The following is a 16,544-nucleotide window of genomic DNA, read 5'->3' as shown; positions in this document are numbered from 1 at the left end:
GTGTGAATGCCGTGGAAGGAAATTGACAATGCGGTTAAAATAAAATGGAGTGTGAAAGACCAGGTATTATTGAAACATACTAGCAAGATGCTGGAGATAATTGCTGACACCCGTCCCCAGTCAGCAGGGCGTGTTCTGTAAAGCTAATTGCTTTCAGTTTCACAGGGAAACGATGGGAACATTCTCCTCCCAAAATCTTGCTTATATATTTCCAATTTCCTGATATAAATGGAGACGCCACCTTTTCCCTCGATAGAATTGGAAGTCTCTGCTGGCAGCTTCATGTTTAGAATGTTCATTTTGCCGTGCGGATTGGTCAGGTGAGCTACATCTGAACGTAGAAGCTCAGTCTTATTTCCAGTCCTCCTGTCGACTTTCAGCAGAAATTCAACCACAGTGACAAAAAGGTGGAAAAATCGATTTAAGCCGCAGCCTTTTGAGTGCTAACGGACTTCAGAGTGAAGAGGCAAGCGTGGAAACTCTTCGTCGTTATCTTGCAATAACTGGCGAAGTAGTCGGCTAATTAAAGGATGAGCTATTATTTGCAGATATTACAAGAGGCATGGTTAACCAAATTCGTTGGCTGGAGTTTTCTGCTGCGAGATGTTAGCGTTGAATTACACAGCGAACAAACATGGAATTTCTTGTTTCATAAATGCCACTAAACGAGGATTAATGGCGGAGCGGCCTTTGAAGCCCCCCTCCCCACGTCTCCATCGTCCTCTGACGTCAGAGTTCATTAACGCTTCTGTCATCCATTGCATCCACAGAACAGAAGATTCACCTGTACAGATTCACCGGAGTCCTTTTGGCCAGACGTACCCTTTCCTACCTGAGGCAAGAACATTTTTACATATAAAACACGACCTCTCATCCCCTCATATGCGGTAGAAAAATATCAATTTTTCTAAAAGCAACTAGAATTTCACCAATGAAGCTGTCATGTTGTTGTTGTAAAGTCTCATGTTTTTGTCAGGATTCGGTCTCCAACATAGAACACTATAACCCGTTTATCGTCGTTTCATTGGGGGACAAGGACTGGCAGTACAACGTATCAGGAGGAGAATGTCACTTGTAATATTTGCTATCAACTAAATAGTCGTCCATCCATTAACATTAAACAGCAGAACATCTCGCCAGTTATTCCAAGATAACAGTGAAAATTTGCACGCTTGCCTCTTGCAGTGGGAATTCCCAAAGAAAATTTTTATCGGGAGCAGATTCTGGAATAAAATATTGTGGGATTGGAGATAACAGAAACCTGTCCGACATCATTTGTTGAAAATATAATGAAGCCATGGGACTGCACACACACACACACACACACACACACACACACACACACACACACACACACACACACACACACACACACACACACAGGCAATGTTAGTGCGGGTGGAAGATATCGTCATTTTAGGCCGCTATTTCGCGATTATTATGCATTTCCCTTATATAGATACAGTAGATAGATAGATAGATAAATAGACAGACAGTGAGCAATGAATGAAAACAATACAACTGTAAGAAATGTCGCAAGATGTCAATGGTGAGAAGGAAGATGAGCTGTTGTGTCACTTGGAGAAACCCGAATACATTTCAACGCTGGGAATTCCAGGATTTACTCTGCCCATTTGTTTCGGTAGTTTCATGAAACCGACTCGTTACATTCATCACAGATGACCCTATTGTCAGTGTGGATGTGGCGCTGTCCTTCGAGTAATATAAGTATTCCAATCTTTTGCAAAGTTGTTCTCGTCCACATTGGCCTCTGTCTAACCAAACCAACCAAACAGTAAAGAGGCGTGAATATTCCCCTTGCAGAGAAATGCTTATCGAGTTTAATAGACAAATTAAAATGCATCTCCATAACTTGAAAACCTCAATATGCTGCTCTACAGGTAAGTATTTGAGAGTGATAGCGCACGTTGTAAAACTAAACAAAATTAAACAAAAGTGTTATTTTGTGATTCCTCCGAGCAGCGAATTTCACTGCACCGACACAACTGGTGTTTGTTCAGTGGATTGTCTCTAATGTAACTAAGTGGGTGTCTTAGGTTTTGACGGAAATCTAAATGGCCACCTGGTTTACGAAATGGAAGAAGTTAGTCAAGTACAGCTGCGAAATTGAGATGCCGACAGAATGGAGCGATGACTTCTGATGAGGAAAATCTCTGTTTCTCTCGCTCCCAAAATGAAAATATTAAGTAAGGACACGTTATTATGAGGGGAAGCATTGATTTGTACGTCGGCGCTTCATTTCTAATATCATCCCCTCTCAGTAAGACTGGTAAACATAGTGACTGGTCCGACGAATGCTTCGTCGCCGTGTTAAACTTTCATTTTGGAATGGGCAGCGAGCTTTCTAAAGGAAAGGGCATTAATCACATTATTTGCACAAGTACAACGAGAATTGCATTATACTATCTCACTTTAACAAACACTAGCTTTTTATCTTCCAGGCAAATTTCTACCGCTGTTCCAAAGAAGTGCAGTCGTGTTTCAGTGCTCGCTAATGGTTCCAGTTCCTCTGATTCGGTGTTGTCAATGGTTCGTTAAGAAACCAAGCGTTCCAGAATTCATAATGGTAAAACTTCAACTTTGGGCCTGAAATATTTAGGAAATGCGTAGAATTAAGGGTCCGTCTTTCATTCGTGATAACTTACGAAAATTCTCTGGTCTATCGGCAGATCCCGTTGGATTGGAAGAAAGTGAATGTCAAGCCATATTTGAAGAAAAGCTGTAGACAACAGGCAAATTATTTTAACATCTGTAATGGGAAAACGCATGAAGCTACCGGTAGCTTCTTTACCGGTAAAGAAGGAATAGCAAAGCATCTGGAAACAAATGGATCCATCATGCAGATGCAGCCGGGATCCGGCTTAAGCAGGTCCTGTTTGACAAAGTTACAAGAGTTATTTGAGGCTACAACGAGCGGAGAGTTTACAGCGAACAGACAGGTGTTATTTACTTTTACTTTTTAGAGGGCGTTCGATAATGTGTCACATAAAAAAAAAACTTTCCGTTAGATAAGGACGCATAGAGTTGGGGGTGACTTATTAGCGTGGATAGAGGATTGGGATACGGGGGTGTTACTGTGGTTGTCAATCAGCAGTGAGCGGTTTGCCCCGAGGTCGGAGCTGAGGTCACAACTGTTCACGATATACATGAACGGTCTGGAAGAAGGGACTGAGTGCAGTGTATCTAAGGTTGCTGATGACACTAAATTGAGTGGGAAAGCAAGTTGTGCAGAGGATACGGAGAGGCTGAAAAGCGATTTAGATGGGTTAATTGAGTGGGCAAGGGTCTGGCAGATGGAATACAATGGCATTAAATACGAGGTCGCAAACTTTAGAAGGAAAAGAGGAGGTTCAGTCTATTATTTAAATGGTAAAAGATTGCAGCATGGCGCTGTGGAAGAGAACTTGTGATTCCTTAGGCATGAATCTCAAAATGTTTGCTTCCAGCTGCAGAAGGCAATCGAGAAGACAAATGGAATGTTGTCCTTCATTGCTAGACGAATTGAATTAAAGAACAGAGAGGTTATGCTGCAACTGTACAGGGTACTGGTGAGGCCGCACCTGGAGCACTGTGTGAAGTTCTCGTCTCCTTACTTGAGGAAAGATATACTGGCGAAGGAGTTTCTCCAGTTTGATTCCAGGCACGACGGGGTTAAACTATGAGGAGAGGTGAAATCGCTGGGACTGTATTCGCTGGAATTCAGAACGATGAGAGGAAATCTTATAGAAACAGATAAAATTATGAGCAGGACAAATAAGATAGAGCAGGTACGTTGTTCCCGCTAGTTGCTGAGACTTGATCGAGGAGACTTAACCGACAGATTCGGGGGAGTAGTTGCAGGGCGGCGATGAGGACGAACTACTTATCGCAGAGTGGAGAATCGGTGCAATTTTCTGTCCAATGAAGCAGTGGAGGCTCCATCATTAAATAGAGTTAGTAGTGGGTTGGATAGATTTTTGCGTAGTAGGGGAGTTAAGGGTTATGGGAGAAGGGCGGGTAGTTGGACATGAATACAGGGTCAGATCAGTGACGATCTTATTGAATGACGAAGCAGGCTCGGACGGCCGCTATTTCCCATGTACTCATGCTGTTCTTTGGAGACCATGACCGGCCTTACTGTGTTCCATGTGGATATAATCAAGGCGTGAGACTTTCAATAGGAAGTTCCCTGTGGTGGGACAGTCTACGTACGGAGGGCACAGCCTCAGGATAGAAGGGCGTCCTTTTGAACGGAGGTAATAATGTATTTCTTTGGACAAATCTGTGGGGTTCTTTGCCTCATGCAATTGTTGAAGTCATTTCGTTTGGTGCATTAAATGCTCAGTTTGATTGCTCAGGGCAGAAGGTTGGTGCTGAGAGGAAAATTGGATCAGCCTTGCTGAAATAGCGGAGAAGACGCGATGGGACAAATGGCCAAATCCTCCCCATAAATCCCATGTCTTTTGGTCTGAATATTGAAACTCGTGAAATAGCCCGAGAGGGGAAAACTTCATTATGAAAAACGAATTTCAAGTGAGGTTTCGACACGAGTTCTCATTTGCGATGGAAAGACCTGCTTGTCCGATGTCAAAAGCAGAGTTCACCAAGGAAAACACTTGTAGAGTTGTCGTTGATGTTATACAGCCCCAAATTGTACGAAAGACGCAAGCTGCGACATAGACATTATCTACGGTAATCGTTCTTTCATTGCCCAGCATGACTGGCCGTACAGTGTTTCATTTAGATATAATCAAGGCGTGGGATTGGAGACAACAAAACTGTCCCGACATGATTTATTGGATATATAATGAAAGAATGGGATTTCCATACACACAGTCACAGTGCGAGTATAAGTTATTGTTATTTTAGTCGCTTTGTTGTGGCGGATATTAAATCATTAGACTTTAATGCAACGTGTCTTAATCCAGTAAGGAAAATATGGAGCCCGCGTCACCTATGCATAAAGCACAGTCTGAGATGTTATTTGCCTTCCCACATGATACACCTCGAGCTGTGTACAACTTGTAAGTTAAAAAAACAGAATGCAGTGAACAATGTATGAAAATATCACACCTACAAGAATTGGCACAAAATAGCAGTGAAATGGATGTATGTTACAACCACTTAGTGTTAAACAATGCAGTTCTGTGCAAAAAAATTGATATTCAATCTCTCCATGTTTAAAGATAGTTTCATGAAACAGACCTCTTACATAAATGATAGATGACCCCGCGACTCCCATATCAGGTTAGATGTTAAAATGACCTTAGAGACATGTACTTAATCTAATCGTTTACTAAATTAGTTCTCATCTAGATTGAAAACTATTGTTGCACCAAACCAATCTGAAAGCAAGAAGGAGGTGTGAACATTCCCCTTCCGGGGAATGACTGAATTGAGCAATCAAACTAAATCCCCTTCCTTAACCTCAGAATCTTAATGCGCTATCGCCAATTGTTATAATTGATATTTATGTGAGAGTAAAACAATTGTTACTTTTGTGATTCCTTCGAGGGAGAGATTTTAATTGCACAATGACGCAATTAATATAAATGAAAACAATCCAGAACTGTTTGTTTAGCGGGCTGTCACTAATGTGGCTGAACAGGTCGTATGATTAATTTTCAGGGGGCACATTCCTCTCCTGTATAAGAGCTTGCAAAGCAATCAGCAGTACATATCAGCAGTTAGAGTATTTTGAACTGATCACCGATTCACACAGAAAACGGGATATCCAACAATTTCCTACATCTCGTGTATTTACTATCCTGTACTGGCAGCCATTGGTATCCCTGGTAAGTAACTGGCGTTGTCTGCTACTGTATGTGTGTGTTCTGTTCTTGTAGCATTTGTTATAGATGGTGCCTCATCTGATGAGTGTTTTAAAACTGTTTAGGTTTAAAGATATAGTTTATTTTATTGTTCAATTTTTTTTTCTGGAATTGTTAATCCGTTCTCATGTCCGACCAATTTTGTCAATATAGTCAATTCATTGAGTGTTAAGATTGATACTGTTCTAGCATTTTACCTTACTCGGCCTTCCATCGCACATTGTTCTAAATCTGATTCTGCATCACTGTGGAAACTCAAATGTTTACTAAAATGAAAACACAATCTTTAGTGTCGCTGCTGATCTCTCTGCGAGCTCCCCGGTTTCTCGGCAACACGCTGTTCTTTCCGCTCCGTCTTCATGCAACTAAAGAGACTTTTTTTTGTACTTATTTGTCGAAATGTCTTTGAATTTGCCACAGTACCGCGCGGAACTTTTCCGTTTCAGCACGTTATTCTTCTTTGGACAGTTTTAATTTAGATAAGATCAGATAAGGTGAGATTTATTTTAACTCTTACATCCATCTCACGACATGAGAGGGTAAAAGTCTTTATGTTGCGTTTCCGTCGCAATGTACAAGATTCAAGTTTATTTGCCACCTGTACATCGAAACATTCATTTAGCTCTGCCGATCCTCCACTCCAAAATGTTATCGCCGAAGAAACAGTCTCCGAGTCCATTTTATTCCCGCAATATATAAAATCTTCAGCATTCTCCTCTACAATGATGGGTCTGTCTGGATGAGTGGATCGATAAGCCTAACCTTTTCTTTGCTTCCTTGCAGTTAATTTAATGGCGATTGTGATCCTGTCTCTGCGAAACTGCGGACTCTCTAAATGCATCTCCCGTTACCTGGTGGGAATGGCAGCGGCTGACTTACTGGGTGTTATTATTTCTGTTGTAATCGATCAGATCAATAATATTTATGTTTATGCCCTTCCTTTGCACATCACACCGGTTTGCGCCATGACGCTGGTCTTGAGGCTCGCAAGCGTGGGCTGCTCTGTTTGGCTCACGGTGGCTTTCACCTTCGATCGCTGTATTGCAATCTGCAGTCAAAAGCTGCGGGAGCGATACTGCACCGAGAGGACAGCGACTATTGTGATAGCCATTGTGTGTTTCGGATGTTGTGCGAAAAGTGTTCCATTCTACTTTGCGGTAGAACCTTACCGTATCATTGACAACATACCCTGGCGATGCATTTTGACAATGGTATACCTAACCTTACCAGCATGGAAAGCATTCCAGTTGTTTAACGCTATTAATACACCTTTATTGCCGATCGGTTTTATTCTACTTTTTAATGCTTTAACAGTCAATCAGATTATCGCGGCAAACAGAGTTCGCCGGGGGCTCAGGAACAGCAGAGGGAAAAAGAATGATCCAGAGGTGGAGAACCGGAGAAAGTCAATAATGTTGTTGTTCGCACTGTCAGCCAATTTCATATTATTGTGGATCCCCTTTATTGTATATACTATGAACTGGCAAGTTGAGAATTACTTTTACACTGACAGATATTTGAACAGCCCGATGTATATCCTGCAACAGTTTGGGTTCATGTTGAAGTCTCTCTGGACCTGCACCAACACGTGTATCTACACTCTGTCACAGAGGAGATTCAGGAAAGAGCTGAAATGTGGAGTCAAACCGCTGGTTACGGTGTGTGTTCGGCTCTGTAGATGAAACAAAATCGAGTTGTAAGCTTTGAAGGAAGTTCAGAAGCATTTCCACGTTACTTATCCGTCTGGTAAAATTTTCTGCAGCCAGGTGAACGAATGTTAGTGTTTGCGGCGTTCGTTGAAGTCAGAAAAATTAATTGAATTGTGCGGCGCAAGAAACAACAAAAATCAGAGATGTGATTGTTACACCGACAGAAATTGTATTCAATATTTTGAATCAACGCCAGAATATGGCCCAACGATTTTCCTTACACTGGTAGAAAATCTATTCTAATTCACTGGACTACAGATCATTCCAGGGATTTATGTGACAACTGGAGAAATATTCCTGAAACCTGGAAAACTGGTGTCTGATAAAGTGAGCACGGTTACATACAATTTCTATTGTAACTGTGTAAAACATGTGGCTACTGCCTTTTCATTCAAAAAGCGCGCGGTCCCTTCCTAAATGGGAAGTTAAAACTGCACGACGCCCCAGTCTGTCCCATCAATGGAGATGTGTAGCATCCCCTCATACTGAGAGGGGATGGTATCAGAAAGACAGCTGTGGCGTGCAGAACAATTCTTCCCAACCCTTCGCCGGTAACGTTGTCAAAGGCTACTTAGAGTGGTTTGTATCAAAAATGCAGCTGTAGATTTTCTTTTTGTGTTACTTTTGCCCGTCATTAAAGCGCAAACTGTACAGAAGCGTGGATTCCATTATATTATGTCTACTAATATTCTGAATTTAAAAATTCGCAAATTGCGGTGATCTTGGAACAGAATCTGACCATTGCTTCATCCGGCAAGGGTGTTGAATTATTCAACAGTAAACGAGAGAGATCATGAAAATATCAGCGTCAAGAAGCAGTCATACTGCGTCTTGACGGAGTTCTTCCACCAGCGTTACCTTTTCTGTTCAGTCAACTAGATGTCCCCATACTCCGATGAATCTGTACGATGACACAGGAAATCCACGCTGGAGCTGAGGAATGGTGTCAAACATCCAGTGACATTATATGGTCGGCTCAGTGAGTAAAACTCAAATCCAATTGCAACTTTTCATGGTAGATCAAATAATTTTCTGTATCCGTCAGATCTTCATGAACCCTGGTGTGCGAATGTTAGTACCTCAGATTCGGAATCAGAATCTGAATCAAGTTTACTATCACTGGCATATATCGTGAAATATATCGTTTACCGGCGGCAATACTTCCAATGAATAATACTAAAACTATAAATTGCGAGAAATATAGATAAATAAAGGAATGAATTAAATTAAAGATGCAGTAAAAAGCAGGAAATACTGATTCAATGTCCATTCAAATCCGATGGAAACGCTTATTAATATTTCCCTTCCTGGAGCGGGAGAAACAGTGATTTTTCCATCGACGTTGGTTTTTCTACTGATTACCCGGCACCAGAGAAAAGATGTAACTGGAAAATCCGCTCCCATCCTGTCGGCAACTCAATTTCAGAGATCTACCTGAATAACTTCTTCCACTTGGTACAAGCTGTAATCATTTAGATTTCCATCAAAGACTAAGATACCTAGTTAGTCGCATTAGAGACAGTCCACAGAACAGACCCATCAGGGTAAACAATTGATATCAGTTGTGTCATCGTACAATGCAAATCACTCCTCAGATCACATATTTACACAACTTTAATTTCCATCACTTACACTCCAAAACGGAAACAGAGTCAAAGACTCATGAAAAAGTACAGCCAAGAAGCAGGACCTTCGGCCCATCTAGTCCATGGCGAAACCATATTAACTGCCGACTCCCATCGACCTGCACGGCGAATATTGCTCCACATGATGTACACTCTTTCGGACAGAGTTTTGACAACTTTTAAATGAAACAATTCTATTGTCCCAATATGCTTACAACGTGCGACATCACCCTCACGGCACGTTCAGTAGGCGCAGTATATTAATATCTCTAAGTTATGGAAAGGCAATTGTTTTAGCTGTTAAATTGGATAGTCTTTTTCCTGGAAGGGGAATGCTCACACCTCCCTGTTTTTAGGTTGGTCTGGTGCCAAGACACCGGTCAGTGTGGATGTGAAATGGCTTAGGAAACGACGACAGAAGTTATGTTACATCTCATCTACAGTAATATGGGGTGGTCTGTGATCATGTGACTATTGAAACTGATGGACAGTTTCTCCCAGAGAAACCTGAGTCTCCCAGCACCCTTTGCGCCATTCCTTGCAGCTGTATTATATTCACCCGTTGTTGTCTGAATACCTCCTGTTTTTGTTGTGTTGCCAACCCAGAAACCATTACAATTGTTATTATCTGACGACAAGTGACGGCTAAAAGCAGATGTTTGTCCATAGGTAAGGCCAGTTGCCGTGTTTTCCCTACTGGATTTAAGACAATTCGTATTTAAAGCGGATGTGTATCCATAGGTAAGGCCAGTTGCAGTGTTTTCCCTACTGGATTTAAGACAATTCGTATTTAAAGCGGATGTGTATCCATAGGTAAGGCCAGTTGCCGTGTTTTCCCTACTGGATTTAAGACAATTCGTATTTAAAGCGGATGTGTATCCACAGGTAAGGCCAGTTGCCGTGTTTTCCCTACTGGATTTAAGACACTTCGTATTTAAAGCAAATGCACTGATGATCGCTGAAGCAAAGTGGCCTGAAGTGACAATAACTTGTACTCGCGCTGTCGCTGTGTGTCAGTGCGTGAGTGTAAAGTCCCATACCTTCATTATATCTTCAATAAATCATGTCGGACCAGCTTCTGTTCTCTCCAGTCCCACGTTATTTTATTCCAGAATCTGTCCTATATAAACATTATATTTGGTACATCCCTTGCCTACACACCGTACATGATACATTGTATTTGTTGTACAACGAAAGAAGGACAACCGGGATTTAGTGTTTATGTCGGAATCTGAACGATAACAAAACCCTGAGACTTCACAACAGCATGGCAGCTCTTCCGGTGAACGATCTAGTTGACTTTAGACAAGCTGATCGTTCCATCACATATCAACAAATGAGAACTCGTGTTCTTTTTCTGTCCAAGTGACTCTTGGGACTGAAACGCCAAACCTGCGATCCCGTCGGGAGAGGTAGAAACGGGTAAGTCCGGACAAAAGGGCTCTGGTGAAGCTGTCCAGGCCAATCCACTGTACAGGGCAGACAATGGAGTATAGGAGCTTTGATGAACTCCAATCATACCATCGATCTCAGAGGACGGTGAAGACGGGAGGACATCAACGCCCAATGCTGCCGTTAGGAGCACAGGGCTCAAGTATGTAAGTAAACTCAGCTTCATCACAACAACAGCGTTAATGAAGCTTTCCCCTCTGGCTTTGTTTCCGAAGTTCCAAGTTTAAAACTGTGAATCTCCCTATTTTCCAAACAAGTTTCTGCTGAGAGGAACAGTACCCTTGGGCGACCATTATCAATATTGCCGACGCTAATTTTCTAAAACCGGCCATTTACGGAAACAGAGGAATTGGAACTATTCTGTACAGTGTAGTGCAATTCCGAAGTAAAGCCGTTCAGTTTTGCCAAAGATTGTTTTCTTGTGGTTAATTTAACGACAGTTTTGGTCATGCCTCGCGGAACACGTGGACTTGAAATTCTTCACCCTTACGAGTAGAACGGCAAAAGTAGATGTCATGTTAGTTGTATTTGTTGTTGTTGTGTGACAGGCTAATTACGTCAACAATTACGTTAATATACTTAGATTTGCGTCAGACTCTCGTACCGCCGTCTGTAATCGGAGACTGTTGGGTTTTGCTGACACTGGGTTTCTCTTTCGATAGCTTGATCACAGTTTGTTGAGAAAGGCTGCGGGAGCGACACTGCACGAACAGAACAGCCACAGTTATTATCGTGATTTTATTGTACGAGATATCAGACAATTTAATCTGTCCCAGTTAGTGCCATCTATAATCTGGCATATACCCGAGAACACTTCACATTTATATTGAAAATGACGAATATGTAGAGTAACAATACGGACCGATATAGACAAACTTCAGAGAGAGCTGGAGAATGGAATGGTGTGTATGTTTGCATTCCGTCGGCCGCTCTGCAGATAACACGCGACTCCAGTTGCACTTTGACATATGACGGAAACTGAAGCTGTCAAAAATTAGTGAGTTTGGCGGGTATGCCATTTCATCGTTGTTTCGTAGATTCTTGTGATTATCATCATCATCATCAGCGATCACTCGTAGTCGGGTGTGATTCTTCTCCTGCTCGTTGATCTGGTCACTTGTGGCTCTTAAAATGACTGAAGCGGCAGATCCGTGCTCCACAAGCCCTGTTGCAGTGTTGCCAGGTGTAGGCCATTGAGGTGCCGGTGGACGTGGCTTGTTGGGGCCTTTGCCCGTCTCTCCTTATGTTGAAGCCGCTCATTCTCAGCGGCACGGTGGAGGTGTTCTTGTGCAGTCTCCGCATAGACAGTCCTTCTCCAGCGTTTCCAACCCTGTGATAATCTCTCCCATCCATCAAGATTGTTGCGGAGCTTCCTCAGCTGGGTCTTGATAACCTCATTGAACCTCCTGTGTTGTAACTCGATCTATGTCTGAAAAGATTATGTGCAGAATGGGGTTGTTACCCACGACTGTACAACTCGTGATTCGAGTTTTGAGGATGGGTCAGAAACTTTCTTACCTTCATTGTTCGAACAAGATTGTTGGAGTAAGTCTGACCATGAAGATTTGTCTCTGTCTCGGAAGCAGATGATAGCAGAGCAGCGTAGAGACCCTGAGATTATCATTTTAAAAGAACAAACTCTAGTGAAATTGATAGGATGCCAGTAAGAGTTTATTTTGAGAAAGGAGTACTGATGAGGAAGTGCAGACCGCCTGCAGTAACTGCAAGTAATGAATGGAATATTGTTCACCAGGTAGTTGCTGCTAATGTTTATCGAAATGAGATTTTAACTTTTTCACTTTTGTGGGCCTAAAGGGGTAAGGAAATCTGTGGACAAGATTTTAAAACATTCTGACCAGCCTGGTCTGAGAAAAGATCTGAGGATGTTTTGCAGAACGTGTCATACTTGCCAGATTGTTGGTGAACCTAATTAATTTACTCCAGCAGCCACACTGCAGCCTATTCCCGCATTTGCGGAACCGTTTTCCAAACTGTTATAGTTTGTGTAGGACCATTACCGAAAACAAAAACTGGCTGTCAGTACTTGCTGACTATCATGTGCACTGCGTCTGTATCCCTTGACGGCCTCATCAGATGCTGACTTTCCAGAGTCCTGGTCAGTCACAGTTAATTCAGTGAAACCGGCCCCATCAGCGACTGGAATGGGGATCAGCACCGATCTTTATTGTTCATGCAGATCGCTTTTATCGCCAACGATTCCTCACACATCGTCTAATCACACTGAAGAAGACAGGTCAGAGACAGTGCGACCCATTTCTGGTGTCAGATTATCAGCCTCTTACAGCCTCTAGCACTCCCGAGTTTTAGCTGTAGCCCGATCCCATGATAATTCCTGGAGAATGTTTTCAGTAATGCCCAGTGTCTGTTCTCTCACTCTCCAGTGAAAGTCGTGGCGATTGTGATCCTGTCCCGGGGAAAGTGCGGCCTCTCTACCTGCACCACTCGCTACCTCGCTGCCATGGCAGCGGCCGATCTACTGACCGTTGTCACCAACATCATTTTGAATCGAATCAGAGTGTATTACTTCCCGCGGAGTTTTCTGGACATCACGCCTGTGTGCACAGTTATTGGTGTACTGATTTTTAAAGCCACACACTGTTCCGTCTGGTTCACCGTCACTTTCACCTTTGACCGGTTTGTCGCCATTTGCTGCCAGAAACTGAAAACAAAATATTGCACCGGGAAAACTGCGGCTGTGGTTCTGACAACAACGGCGTACTGTCCTGTCTGAGAAATGTTCCCCGGTTTTTCATATGGGAACCCCGGATGATCATCGATAATATACCGTGGGCCTGTATTACCAAGCACTATTATTTCACTGACCCCTGGTGGGTGGGTTATGACTGGCTTGATACGGTTTTAACTCCGTTCCTCCCTTTCGGTGGGATCCTGCTGCTCAACGCTCTGACAGTCAGGCACATTTTAGTGGCCAGTCGGGTCCGTAAGAGGCTGCAGGGTCAAAGCAAGGGGGAGAACCGCAGTGACCCGGAGATGGAGAGCAGGAGGAGGTCTGTGGTTTTACTCTTCACCGTCTCCGGCAGCTTCATCCTCCTGTGGATGACGGTGGTTGTAAATTTTATATATAATCAGGGCTCAGGAAAAGGATTCGAATTCAACGTTTCTGAATTGATCTTTCAGTACGTCGGGAATTTTCTGATGAATTGCAGCTGCTGCACGAACACATTTATTTACATGGTTACTCAGTCAAAATTCAGGAAGCAGGCGATCAGCGCGGTGAAATATCCCGTCACTTCGATGCTTCAGTTGATTAACGGCGCCGCATCCTGAGTAGTCGCCAGAGGCGGCGGCAGAGTTTCCAGTCCGGGCTCCAGCTCCTCAGATTCACCGCCTGTTATTCCCGGGCGGATTGTCCCATCGACCGGCAGTCCGGGTCGTTGAGATAGTGTGTGTGGGTAGGGGCAAAGCCCCGTCCAAGAGAGTCAGAACCTCATTCGTCCCGTTTCAGAAAAAAAAACCTACACGATCTGGAAGCATGTTTTGCAACATGACAAAAGGAATAATTAAGCATAGTAAGTCATGGCGATATCATTCCTTCGCTTCTTGTTTCTCCCGTAAACACTGCACCTTCATGTTTCCGGTCGAGATCATGTCAATATAATTCCGTCCGTTCCTGTTTTACCCCTTTTCCCCATACTCCCAACACGTTTATGTTTTCTGTAAGTGTGTGCCCATTTTCCCATCAGCCTTTCCTTAAGCTCCTAATTCTCAACATACCAAACTCTGAACTTCTGTTTTTGTAAGTGAAGGGTCATTATCCACAGTTGAACTTCTGTAACATCCAGTCAACCCACTCATTCCCCACAATACCTCTGTGTTCAGGGACCTATAAGAAGAAATATATAAACAAGTACTTGCATCTGAATTAATGCCTGTTGAGTTTCCAACAGTAAATCTGACCCACTGCTAGAATAACCTGGTTAAGAATCATCAAAGTCGAAAAATAATCTGAACAAATATAACGTTACGTGGGAAGAAATTTCTCAACCAACCTTCAGCCTAAAATGACGGCAACCAATTCTACTGTATATACTGATAATTGGTTACAACGTAATTTCTCTGTCCTTGTCTGTACTCCAGGCACAAACATGAGTTTCTCCAACATTCCTTGTTAAACTATCTTTTGTTCCATCTGTAAAAATGTTGAAAACTTGACATGATTAGTGTAACGCTTAGGTCTATCGGCTTGTATTTGTCTCGGGGAAATCCGTCCACCCGCCAAACCGTGTCTCCCGTTTGCGTGGATGCTGTGTAATGCACACTGGTACAAGCTCGGACATACAATATCAGACAGCACACAGTGTACGTTTACAGAGTACACTTTATCAATCTTACTGGAACTGGGTAATTAATAGCGATATAATATAAAAAGAAAGAAAAGGGCGCAAAAACTTATCAGAGTTCAATTGGTTCGGTGCAACATCACTTCCAGTGGTTAGTTCTTCCGTTCTCAATAACTATAACCCAAACATTTCAACTAAACAGAGCATTACCAAATCAGTTCCCTACGAAGAAGCCATTTCATTATAACGTTACAGAGAAGCCATTTTATGTATGCAGGTTACAGTTAACATTACAGTTAATAGTCTGAGAGCCCTGCATTCTCCCCCACTGAATTAAGTCATACCCTCATGACGTTCAGATAATTCGCCTACCCCTCCTGCAGAACACACAGCCCAATCCAAGTGCAGAAAGCAGTGGCATAGCTCCCCAAAACATTGCAGATCACACCCTGTTCCCCAGGTGCCACATAGACCAACCTGTCTGGGGGACACCTACTTCTCTGAGGACTATCTCTATCTCTTCCACCTCGGACACTACAGGAAGACCGATGGAAACTACGAGGCGACCCCTCCCGTGAGTGGTGAACCAAACCCCTCTGCTCCGCGGAAGCGTCGATCTCTTGCTTGCGCCCTACATCCTTTATTCCAACACCCTGTGGTACCCCCGACTGCCCATCACTGGCCCCCCTCCCGCTCCATCACAGGAGCGTCAGCTTGTACCAATCGTCCGAGTCATAATCCTCCGAGTCAGTATCCTCTGGGCCCGGGTCCGACTAGTACTTCATTCGGAACCAGTACAACCTGTCTTTGAGCGATCCATCGATCTACTCCACCACCAAATGTCAAGAATCATCGTGCAGGGACTTCAACACAATCTTCCCATACTTCTCAGGCAGGGGGATGGTCTGGGGGTGACGTTACCCGATATAAAACCTGTTTCCTCAACTTCAGCCGACGCCACATCGCTCTTTTCCAACGCGCACCAAACAGCACCAATGCCCGGGTCATCCCGCTGAGCAGCTGCCACTTCCCCCGGACTTAATTCTGGCAACTGCTTAGTCTTCAGTGCAGTCAGGTCAGAGTAAACTTGGGGTAGGGTGTCATCAGAAGCCCCCAATGGGTCCACTGCTCGCTTCTGCCTCTCTTTTTTCTCGGCCTACACTGTGATAGTTAACTGACACATGGCTTTAACCACAGGGGCCGGAACGCTCTCCCACTCCTCGTACGTCTCTTGTTATTCATGGTCCCGTGGTCACAAAGCATCCACATCGACGTTCCTGCTCCCCGGCTAGTACTTCAGGATGAAATAATATGCCGACAAAGCCGCCAACCACCGATGGCATTTAGCATCCAGTTTCGCCGAAGTCAGGATATAAGTAAATGGCTTGTTGTCCGTTCTCACCACAAACTTGGATCTGTAGAGATAGTCACTCAGCTTATCCACCTCTGCCCACTACAACGCCCGGAACTCCAACTTATGGGTGGGATAGTTTCTCTCTGAGGGCGACAAACTCCGGCTGACAAACGCGACAGGTCTGAACCCGTGCCCTGTTCCTGATACAAGACGGCCCATAATCCCTCTCGTCTGTAGTACACAGAGTAATC

This window comes from Hypanus sabinus (genome assembly GCF_030144855.1).
Source record: "Hypanus sabinus isolate sHypSab1 chromosome X2 unlocalized genomic scaffold, sHypSab1.hap1 SUPER_X2_unloc_5, whole genome shotgun sequence".
NCBI lineage: Eukaryota > Metazoa > Chordata > Chondrichthyes > Myliobatiformes > Dasyatidae > Hypanus > Hypanus sabinus.
This window is presented reverse-complemented; position numbering follows the sequence as displayed.